This window comes from Octopus bimaculoides, chromosome 16 (genome assembly GCF_046866305.1).
Source record: "Octopus bimaculoides isolate indiv1 chromosome 16, ASM4686630v1, whole genome shotgun sequence".
Lineage (NCBI taxonomy): Eukaryota > Metazoa > Mollusca > Cephalopoda > Octopoda > Octopodidae > Octopus > Octopus bimaculoides.
The window spans coordinates 2,736,894-2,750,018 of NC_142943.1; the positions used below are offsets into that span (position 1 = coordinate 2,736,894).

General features: G+C 33.0%; 1 protein-coding gene across 36 annotated transcripts in view; it reads left to right on the forward strand.

Moving 5' to 3' along the window:
* Positions 1-13,125, forward strand: part of LOC106878639 (thrombospondin type-1 domain-containing protein 7A) — a 1,055,067-nt gene that overhangs the window by 889,599 nt on the left and 152,343 nt on the right. The window lies entirely within an intron of this gene.

The following is a 13,125-nucleotide window of genomic DNA, read 5'->3' on the forward strand; positions in this document are numbered from 1 at the left end:
CTCTTCAGTGAAAATTCAAATGCTAACTGGGTCCGATATTTCATAAACCAACCACCTTATCCCACAGTTTTCAACAGCAACCCAAGCTCAGTTGATGATAAAACAAATATTGAAAACTCATGTGTCTTGGGTAAAACTGATATTTATTTCAGTATTCATATACTTATTTATTTATTATTGTTATTATTATTAACAACAACAAAGTCATCATATCATAACATCCTTCTACTGAAAAATATAATGTTGGATTTAGGGGATGTATTTATTTATTTATTTATTGATAGTTAGATAGATTGAAAGCAACAATAGAACAACCAGGAATACATCAGGACAGATTAAAGGCAGAGAATTTCAATAACTTAGAGTTTACATATCAAATTTTCAAAATAAAATGAATTTATTATTTGAAAGTAGATATATTAATATTTGCATTTCCTTCTGTAAATTGCATACGTGTGCGTGTGCACTCTTAAACATGTATTGATCTGCTTCTTGCACCAAGCACTCTGCAATGTTAACCCAATGAGAAATTTCAATCACTCTATTTATGTGGTTGGAGTGGATATAGTGACATACAGGTCGTGTGGTGGCCACATGGATGATGAGGAGGTAAGTGCTCTACTGTAGGGTCAAGTAACCTGGTAACATCAATGCTGTTTGGTATCACTGAAAGGGGCACTGCTGTGAAATAGTGCTGACATCATTGTGATCTATCAGCAACAGCTAATGATGGTAACGTCTCACAGTGCATGTTGTTTTACGTAATATATTGTTTCTAATTCTGGTATTTTTGCTTGCAATTTTGTGGGAAAGGGCTTGTCAACTACATCAACCCCAATACTTGAATGGAATATATTTTATGGATCCGAGAGGGATCAACGACAAAGTTGACCTTGGCAGAATTTGAACTCAGAATGCAAACAGTCGGAAGAAATACCAAAAGATGAATTTTTCTGACACTCTACCAACTCTGCCAAATTAATGCTTTTAGCTATATCTAATATATAAACAGGCCGGTAGACAGGAAGGCAGGGAGAGAGAGAGGGAGGGAGAGAGATTTATTTGGGCTGATCTTAACAGTTACACATGGGAGCTTTCTTGACTTCAAGCTAAATTTTTTTTTTCCTGTCTCATAAACCAACTGGCTTGATGTCAAAGAAACTACAATATAACAGACAACTAGACTCCAAATGCAGAATTACCATAGCATTAAGTAATTTTTGTCCAAATGTGTGTGTGTGTAAATATATATATATATATATATATATATATATATATATATGCTTACAAAGTAGAATATAGTATAGAAGACTAACACAGATCAACTCCAAAATGTTTCATTTCTTTTATCAAATCTTTTTCTGTCAGCACCAAACATCAAGCATTCATATTATGAACTTATACAAAGATTATTATAATGATTTGCACCATATAATCAACAACAAAGAATAATTGTTTTACTTTTCAGAAGTTAGTAAATAATTATATTTATCAAAATCTCAAATAATACGAAAATAAAAAATGTTTATTATTTCGTATTTTATGTTAATATTTTAAAGAAATTTCTGGTAAATATGAAAATGTAAAAATATTTGTTAAATCTTCCTTTGCACATATTTCACAAAGTAAATCCAATAAAAATGACTATTTCTAAAAATATTTTTTGCATTTTGTTCCTAACCTTTAAAAAATTACCAAGAACCAATGGTGTAAGAAAGTTCAATAGAGAAGAAAATATTTAAAAATAAAAATGACCAGCAAAATGGAACTGAATTAGGAAAATGTCAACTTAGAAAATTATATTTGCTATTTTTAGATTTAAAATCTAAATGTTATAACATGGATGGATACTTTTGATACCAACTTTGCCATAGTTGGAACAGTTGTTCAAATAATACCACTTTCAATTAAAAGAGCATGAAAGACAGATGTCTCATAACAGAGCTATATACATCCAAGAGTCTGCGATTGGTAAAGGAATAAGGATGAATTTGTGTACACAAGTCAATGGTTTAATCAATTGGGTTAAGCAGGGTCTAATAGCATCATCAACTGCTGTAAAGTTAAATAGAGTCCATTTGTGAAGGACTTTATACAGGGAATCTCATGATTGAAATTTAGAGACTAGAGTAACATTTTAACTCTGAACTGCGATACTCTAAACTTAGAAACCATTCAGCCCTTATGCTGTTATCTTGGTCGTTTTGAATAACAATGAGAGCATTTGAGTATAATAATTTTGAGATGATAATTTCTTAATGAGGTGTAAAGTTTTAGCCATGTAGAGTATATGTAGAGTACAGTATAGTGCATAGTTCAAAAACATAATGAAATACCTTCAGCTAAATATGAACATGTAACCTTTATGCATGGAACCAATTATAATAATGGGGTTCTAACTCTAAAACTGATTACACTTTTTAAAGACATTCCTGTGTACCGTTTCTTTCACCTTTCATCTGAAGTTTTAAGTGTCTAGAAGTACAAATGAAATATTTTCCAGAAAATAAGCCTATCATATTATGTATATATATATATATATATATATATATATATACACATATATACGTATATATATATATATATATATATATATATATATATGCGTGTGTGTGTGTGTGTATGTATATGTGCATATGTGTGTATGTGTGTGTGCATATATATATATATATATATATATTATCAAAAACATTCTTTTATTTTTCTTTTCAAGATAACTATTTACATATAAATATTAAAAAAGTAAATGAAAATACAATTTTAAGGAAAATTCGAGGGAAAATTGGAAATATTAACTGTTCTCATTTTCTTTTCCTTTTACTCTTCAATGGTTTTGGAAAAGTGATGCCAGTTTTGGTAGATTTATTGCATGTACCATGTCACTAGCTATGTTCCCTTTTGACACATTTTAAATTTCATGATTCATAATGTCAAATTAGGTATGTTGTTGTCTGCGACCCCACCAGGTCCCTCTGTCGTTTCTCCCCATACTTGTCAACCAACTATATTCAGTGCTTCTTCCCCCATACTTGGCAACCCTCCCAGAACTCTGTCCTGGCTTATGTCTTAACCGTAAATGTTGACTCATAATGGATCAAAGTGAACATTGGCAACATCAATGTCGTCATTAGTCTCAGGGAGGCTACACAGGCCACATATTCTTTTCCTATCTGTAGACTCAACAAACAATAAAGAACAAGGAAAAAGTAATTTAAGAACTTTTTATGTAATGCTTGTTTTTACCCAGCTGTATCTTGCACAGATATTCTATTTCATATTAATCAATTAGTTCATAATGCATGTTGGTTGTAATTAACCAAATAGCTAATGATTTGTCCCTGGTGTTGTCACAATTTCATAATTACTATAGTCAGGAATGCATGTTATGTGAAGCAATTTATTAGTGGCTTGGATTACAATGAATGTCAGGCTCCATTAGAGTTGTGCAGATGGCGATGACTGTGAGTCTGCTCACAGTTGTTGGTTATTATTGCCACAGCATTGATAATACCAACACATTGAGAGAACCTGCTTAAAGTTAGTTACAAGCGACTGCAACAATCAAAAAACATTTACAGATGCTCAGATTAAAAAGTCCTCTAATTTCCATGAAAGTATTAGAAGGAAAAATATTGAGTTTCAGATGTTTGTGAAACATTTGAATAATGTAAGGGAAATGTATGTTGTATGTTAATTTTAGAATTTCTTAAGAATTACCAATAAAAAAAAAATTAATTAGCACTATTGAAATAAAAGGATGCGTGCTAGTTTCTGCCTGAGAATTTATGAAGATTGTTTGGCTATTGAATGTAATAAGAATAAGAAACTTACATTATTTAATGAGAAATGAAATCTGCACTTATTTCTAAAACACCCTGCTTTCATTGAGAGACCTTTAACAACTCCTCAGAAACATTCACGTAGACTCACAAGCAACGACTATCGATCTACCTCTTTCTCTATTTACCTAACTACCTCTCTCTCTCTACCCACTCACTTTGCTGCTTCTCTACCTATCTATCCACATCTCCCTATTCTCCCTTTCTCTCTACCTACCTCTCTCCCTACTTATCCACTTCTTTCTATGTTTCTCTGCCTTCCCCCCTCTCTCTACCTTTCTCTTTAGCAATCAAACTCTCTCTACCTTCTTACCTACCTAACTACACACCTTCAAACATAGATACTCATACAATCACATATACACATACATACATGCATGCATACACACATATATACATGCATGCATAAAATAGTTTCCAGTGAGCACTTAGAAACAGACCGAAACTCATTCACTTACATTTTTTAATTGAATCATTGAGTACACATAGGATAAACAGATATGTGGTACAAATAATCTTTACAACACACTCCCCACCACCTCCACCTTTGATATGCTTACTCATACAATATGAAGCTTATTGTAAAAAACACATATCTTTAAGTACATGTATGTATATTGTAAAAACAGTAAAAGTGGTTTAAAGCAAAGTAGTAATTAAAAGCCTCACCATACACACATACTCTGCTTTAGCTAGACTAGATGTGATCATCATTGATTTAATATAGTATTTATATTAATACAATACTAAATAATGATATGATGCTCATGTTGAAAAGCCTATCATTACCAAACTAATCAATAAAAGACACTGAAAAAAAAAAAAGAAGTTTCTTAAAAATATCATGAAGAATGTGTAGTTAAGATTTTATAAATTAAAGTATGATGAAGGTTTGCTGAATCAATAAATATGTAATTTGTGTCTGTATTATTATATTAATATAGAATTATTTAAATTCATAAACTTATTTGGTCATGGAAGACTTTAGAAATGTTGTTTTATGATATGAAAGAAGTCAACGGAAACAACAACAGAGACGTACGTGAGATTTACATTAGCTGAAATATGAAAGATTTCAATGAAAATCTTTACCATAGATGAGAGATAACATGAAGACTAGAGTAAATTTAGTGCAGATGTGTACTCTGGCAGAGAATAAAGTGTATGCCATTTAAGAGAACAGAGGTTGGGAGGGTTAACCATCATTTGATTTTGAAATCATAGGAACCACAGTGTTTTTATTCAATTAAAGTGGGGTGCCTCTCTTTTATCTTATGAGTTACTTGGCAACCTTGCTAGTGCCAGTATCATAAAAGTAACTCCCAGTACCATCTAAAGTAGTTGGCACAAGAAAGGGCATCCAGCTCTAGAACCCATTCCAAAGCAGACACTGGAGCTTGGTGTAATCTTCTGGCTTGTTGGATACTGTTGATTGATAATGATGGTGGTGATGACTTGGAATGTTTTCAATGAATAAGGAGGAAATTAGAAAAAAACATGGTGGGGCATAAATACACAACAAGCTCCTTTCAGTTCCTGTCTACCAAATCCACTGACAAGGCTTTGGTCGGCCCAAGGCTATAGCAGAAAATGCTTGCTATGCAGCAGGACTGAACACAGAATCATGTGTTTAGGAAGCAAGTTTCTTACTACACAGCCACACCTGTGCCTCTTCATTTCTTCGAAACCCAACATAAAACATTCTTTGTTCAAAAATTAGCTTTACATCATTTGCATTAACCTTAAATTAATTTTCTTTCATTTGACATTAAGTCTACTTCTAGTTCATGCATTTCTTTATTTCCAAATTATTTAGATGTGGAGTTCCCTAATTTCCTTTCTAGTAAACATTAAATGTTTTTGAATTACAAATTTTAATGGGGGGAAAAAAATATTAAATAAAGAACATAATTGTGAAAGAAACACTAAAATTGCATCCTTCGCTGATTTTAAACCTTAAATAATGGTTGTGTAAGAGGGATTAGAAGAAAGTGCTTTAATGATTTTATTAAATTTTGAAAACTTTCTGAATAATTCAACTTCTATAATGATGAATTATCATCATGTCCATAAAATACATGTGGTAATGATCCATGTGTAAAACTGCATGGATCCACAGAGGATTTTATTGTAATGTTAGTCGATTGAAAGTATTTGTTGCTGTTGCCAATCAATAATGAAATTTTAAAATGCTGATCATTGTAAATGCTTTGAAGAGAATTAAAGAGAAAAAACTTTTAAAAATTGCTTAACATAAAAAAAAAAAATAAATAACATATGAAAGAAGTGAATAATTATGTGTTGTTTATTTCTCCCTCATGTATATAATGAGCTGACATCCAATTTTGTGTGAATTTACAAGCATTATATTCTTCAGTATTATGGAGAAAATATTAGATTGGCCAGCATTAAAATAAATACATAAATATTCCTCACATTTAATTATTTATCCTGCCAAAAATTTGATTAAATAAAATGCTTTTTCATTAAAATTGAGTCCCTTTTTTTTAAATGCCATGATTAATATCCTAATATGACTTTCAAAAGATATCTTATTTGGATAATCTATTACTTGCCTAGCATGCTTGGAATATTGGTTTGCAAAGTTTGAGTCAATTAATAATACTATAGAAGATTTACAGAAGAAATTCTGGACAAGGAAGCAAAGCCAAATATTAAAATACCTCAAAGAAAACTTTGTAAAGGGTAGTTTTAGAAAGTAGGAAAGAAGCTAGGATCTTACATCCATCAGGGAAACATCCATGCTTGATATGCAGGAGAGGAGTTGGTAGAAATTCAGTGTGGTGTACACAAAGTAACATATGGATGGATAAGAGTTGAGGTGGAATAACACACAAGCAAGTAGAAAAGGTAAACATCTCTGCTAGCCTACATGTTATCCCATTGTAACTATGTCTAGCAGATACAAAAAGTAATTAACAGTAAAAATAAATAGAAAATGAATTCCATCAAATGTCTGGCGTGTTACCTGAAAGTTGTCAATAGCTTCTTGTTACATAGGTGACATAATGAACAGCGGAGATGAATGTTCTGGAAATATAGTAGCCAGAGTTTCTCTCTTTCTGAGTAAGAGAGTTTTTTGTATGACGCTTGTGTACAGAGTGTAATGCAAAGCAGTCAGATGTGGAATATTTGTGATGGATAGAAAGTAGGGAAACAAGCTAGCTTCAATGGATGTGTAATGGTAGTATGCACGAATAATGATGCACAAATAAATCGAATTGAAATCTGGATTCAAGAAGACTAAGACGTTGTGGGCAGAGAAAACTAGTCAGGTTTGAGCATGTGATGCGTATGAAAGATGTCAGTTGTGTAATGAAGAGCCAAATGCTTGAAGTGGGTAAAACCTATGGAAGAGGATGCTATTGAAAGTTATGGGACAGTAATGGTATCCAAAGACTATAAAAACTAAGTATATACATGACAAGAGTGCGATCAGGGCCAGGCTCATGAGGCCATCTGTGACCAGTCCCACACATCCCCATGCATCCAAACGTTTATTTTAACCTTCTTGACCATGAGTTCAGTCGTCTGAGATTCTTTTGTTATCCTTGCTGACCTTCAATTTTAACCCCTCTACATCCTATCATTCTTAGATTTCTTTAATCTCTCTACATCCTATCATTCTTAGATTTCTTTAATCTCTCTACATCTAATCATTCTAACTCACAGCACTAAAGAACGATGCCTTACTCAAGCATTATTGTTTCAAACTGTTTCTGTTGCTTGATTCTGTGTTAGTGGAGATGGTGGTGGTGGGGACTTCATCATGAAGTAAAATAATATAAATTATTGAGTTAATAGGTGATATCAGTATTATTTTAAGCAGGTAGTGCAACAATGAACTTTGTGAAACGAGAAATGTGAGACGTAGTGAAAGATGAAGAAGAGACATCAAATAAATTTTCCCATTTGTTGTCACTTTCAAATGTATGTGACTCACTGCAGCATATTTTGAAAGAGAGCATTGAAAATAATATTCCCTAGGCAAATGACATATCCTTATAAACTTATATGTGTCTACCTGGTTACAACTTGAATGGGGAAACATGGTTAGAAAGTCAGAGAGTAGAAAACTAAAATAGAAGAGGCAGAAATGAAAAAGAATCATTAGAATTTTATATTTGAATTTATTTGAAATAGTTGGATTGCTGTTCCTCCTTCTCACAGAAGTAAGAAAAGTTGTCCTCACAGCACTTGTACTGCTGGTATCAATTCTTGGCCAATGAATTATTATAAAGGTTGAATATCTTTTCTTTCGTAACCTTTATACTGTGATAAAAAAAAAAAAAAAAAGCTCAGCCAGCATATTTCCACCATTCACATATATTCATGGTTAAAAATTCATGATTTGACCATCCCAGATATATACACACAGACACATACATATGAAATGCCATGCCCAAACTTGGTCCAGTGTAACTTTTGGCTAGTGAAAAAGATATATATATATATATATATATATATATATATATATATATACACACACACACACACACACACACACACACACACACACACACACACACACACATACTGAGATATTGAGTTTTACTTCTTATATACACATTCACTCACACACAGGAGGTCAAAATAATTTTTAAAACCAGGCTGCCAACCTCCCAATATTCTCCAGCATTCCATACATAAAACAAGACAAAATATCCAGAGATCATTAGAATCCCTAATTTGCTTAATTCTTTCTACATCTATCTTAATCTTAACATTTCTTTAATCCCACCTCTCTAAGATGGTCCCCTGAACCATAAGAGCATTCACTGTGTGTGTGTGTACATACACATATCTACATATCTGGAATAGGCACCCCCTCCCTTTTTAACCTTTACATGTTCAGCCTCTTAATCACCTTTTACTGTCAGCACCAATATTATTTTATATGAGCTATTGCATTCATCATTACTGTTTTATTCATTATAATCAGAATATCTCCAATTTAGTCTCATTATTGCATCATTACATCCACCCCCACCTTTACCCCACTTTCCAAGTCTATAAAACCCTTGCATTTTTATATTACCACTATTTTCCAGCACAAATTCTCTATCTAAAAAAAATAGTCTTATTGATTTTTTCCAAATTTTTTTATCATTTATTTCTGATGTTTTACAAAGTATTTTTTGTTAAAAAAAAAAAGAAACACTCTTCAAGAATGTGATTTTTTAAAGAGCTGTTTTGGTGGAGTTTTTTTCCATAATAACTATTGGTTTGAAATTATTTGTAAAAGATGTTTCTGAGAAGAAGAATTTTTTCTCAAAGTTCTTAACATTTGTTTCCCACTATTATTGACATCATTACCACTATTTACCATAATCATTATTATTATTATCATTTAAGGCAGTGAGCTGGCAGAATCGTTAGCGCACCAGGCGAAATGCTTAGTAATCCTCAGATTACTTGAATTTCACCGGTTCCTTAGACCTGTATTGCTTAGTACTTCTTCCAGCTCTCATCCATCATAGACATCATACGTGCATACCAGTGGAGTTCTTTTTTCTTCCGATTCTTCCTGTACCCAGTGTTTTCCTTAGCACATTCCATGCAAGCTAACCCTTACACATCCAGAAGAGCTCCTTTGCTGCCGTCACACATCCTACATATCCAACGGCCATTTTGCACTACCATGCAACCTTGCAGTTCATTCATCCCCATCTTTACAATCTTATCTTCACCCACAGAGAGAAACACTTTGCCGTCAGGGGAAGTTATAACTCCCTGACCTTCTAGCCTGTACTGACAGTGTCGTCTACACTTCTTTAAAATCCACCTTCATTGCTAATTATGTCAGCTAGGTAACAGAAGAGTCAACGATTTCTTGTGGAGGTGGGCTTTCAGTCAGTTGATAGAATTTCATTGCACTAATAGGAACAGATGTGGCTGTGTGGATTTGAGGTTTGCTTCCCATTCATGTAGTCTTCAGTTCAGTCCCACTGCACACCACCTTGGGCAAGTGTCCACTATCTACTATAGCTCTGGGCCAGCCAAAATCATATTTGTAAATTTGGTAAGATGGAAACTGAATGAAGCCCATCATGTGTGTGTGTGTGTCTTTGTCTTGGCCTCATGTGCTGATTCTAAAGAAACATTACCATCATACAAGTGTAGTTCATTTCCAGTCTTTCATGAAAATCATGTCTGGCCATTGGGAAATATTACTTTGCTTGAAAACAGATAAGACTCAGCAACTCGAAGACCATCCAGCCAAAGAAAATCTGCTTCAATGGATTCCATCTAGCCGAAACAAGAGTGGAAAAGTGAACATGAAACAATGATGATAATAACTCCTCATATTCACTTGCAACATATGAAGTCCTTATTCTCAGCCAACCTGATTGTTACTTCCTATTTTATGTACCCACAGTTTCCATCTTCAGCATATTCACCACAGCCACTTCTCAAAAGATAGTAAAAGTTCTGTATTCTTTCTTGTTAGCTAAAACTTTTAGGCTTTTTTCATTCAAAGCACAATTTCCATATTTGGAACATTTCCCTTAATTCTTCATGAAAAACATTTGTGTTTTTATGCGTGTTTCAACTTTCAAGAACAGTTTTCTTTGGAATATTCTGAATGTGTGACAATGAATAGCAATGAGGTCTATGTGCTGAGTACGAAGGAGGATCTTACAGATGCTGGAGAAGAATGGGTTGTGTCTTGTTTGATGTGCAACATTTATTCAAATGAAAATGCGAATGCAAAAGTGTTTAAAATATGATTGAGTGTTAAAGACATAAACCGGTGGAAGCTATGAAGGTGTCTCTGCATGTATAGACTTATGAGATAAACATTGGCTGGAATGCACTCATAACACAGCATGGAAGAGAGGAAAGAAAATAATATATTTCGATTCATTTCTTCATTTTGATCTTGCACTATACTGTACAGCATCCAAATATACCACTAGAAGTTAAAATAGTTTTCCTGGTAATAACTCTTATGAATATTTATAAATGCATGCATATACACATGTTTGTGTGTGTGAGTATACACACACACATATACACACTTACACACACACACACAAACATTATTGCATTTGCATATAAATATATGCATGTAAATTATGTATATGCGCTTATAAATATACATACGCTTTACTCTTTGACACTGTATTTGTTTAAGGCAATGTGCTCAAACTAATTTATGTGAATTATTATAATGATTAAAATTATATTTGAATGTGCATACACCGAAATGCTTTCTTCAATAAAATAAAACCATTTCTAGCAAAATATAAAAGAACACTTACATACATGTGTGTGTATGTGTGTGTGCATGCGTGTGTGTATCATAAATTCTGCAAGCTTCTCTGACCAGAAGGAACTTGCTCCACATTTGTACCAAAACAGTCTGTTGAATGATATCAAAGGACATTGAATTACTTAATAAGAACTAATAGTGCCATTATTGTAAACATTTTACCAGGAAATAATTACTGAGTAGCTGTATTTCTGAGTAAAACGAAATTATTGAAATGCAACTCATTCTTATCAATTCAAAATCAATAAATGTGTGTAGCACAACAAAAGTTAATTATAGATTCGGTAGTTATTCATGCTAAATAGTTTTATATTCCGATTCATCTTATGAATTTATGAAATTATGGATGTTTAATTTTTGCATAACAACTTTGCCTGTACAATTTATATAGGGTATTTACACACTCGGATATATTTGATATTTCAGAATCGTGCAATTTGTTTTGTTCCACTTGTAGAAACATCACTGCTATTGATTTCTTTTGATGAAACGGAAGATTACTCTGTAGAGGAATGCATTGCCAATTAAATCAAGCTGTATATATTACTGGTATTCATATATCCAAAAACGATGGGTGATATTAACACAAAACATGAATAACTGAACTAAATAGCCAATGTTTAGTTTAGTTATTGCTAATATTTAATAGGGACTTATACTGCATGAATGGATAGTCATTCTGATTTCAACGAATGAATATTTCAGTTGGTCCAATCCACAGGACTCTCTTTACATATTGTGCTGTATCTGAAGACCTTGAGTACCCATTGTACACCCTCAGGTATGTTTCTTTAGATGTGATCTTTAGGCAAACTCTATGTGACACTGGGTGAGAAGCTGAGTCTTTGAATCACAGCTACAGTTCCCCCAGGGTCCTTCTTCACTGTTTTCACAACCAAATGACTCAATCTGACACTATGCTAGTAAAAACACTTTTCCAAAGTACCATATGGTGAGCTCAAATCAAGAAACTTATGATTGAAAAGCAAACATCTTAACCAACCAACTATGTAGCTCTATAAGATACATGCTAACTCAACCATGTAGTTATATATAACAATGATGCCACACCCGCTTAGCTATATAAGCCACAGTTTGGCACAATCATGGAGCTATATAAGGTATATTAATATAAATTTCATATGAATATATGCCCTACCATGAGTCCTTAACTATTTGACAGAGTCATATCTTAGCATATGGCTTTGTCTTGAGTATTTTTAGTCCTAGCAGAACCTGTCCTTTTCCAGACAAGACCACAGACTGTTTTTTTCCAAAAGAAAAGGAAGAGACAAAGAGAAAGAAAGAGCTACAGAAGGAGAAAAGGTGATCCCCGTACTTTATGTCTGAAAGGAAGAAAGTCAAAGTTGAGTTTGGCAGGATTTCAACAGCAAAACAATCTCTTTGACACTCTAAAAGCTCAACCAATTGGATATCTGCATACAAACATACATTCAACTCAAACATGTTGTTTTGTAACATTGATATTGATATAGATGTAATTCAATCCTATAACTATACAAGATATAGCAATATACATTTTATGCCACCTCAATTGTATGAGGCCGACATTGATATACACTTAACACAGTCATGTAGCTATACAAGACATACATTTGTATAAATGTAATCCAATCAGTGTTACATCTATATTAGTTGTCTTATATTCAATCAGAGGTGTATATAGTCTGCTTGTGCTCAGTGATGGCTACACTCAGACACACACGCACTATATGCATGTGTGTGTGTACATATATATATATATATATATATATATTGAACTCAATAATATAATCATGGATCATAATAGGAAACTAATTTTTTCTGTCTCCTGTTATGAAATATTGTGGCAGTTTTTCCAAGATAGCATTGCACATTCCACGTGCTGGCTAGATGGCAGAATAATGGGAAACTGCCAAAAATAAGGAGTGAAAAGTGAGTGATTTTCTTTATAATAATTCTGTTCTTGCTATATCATGATATAATCTG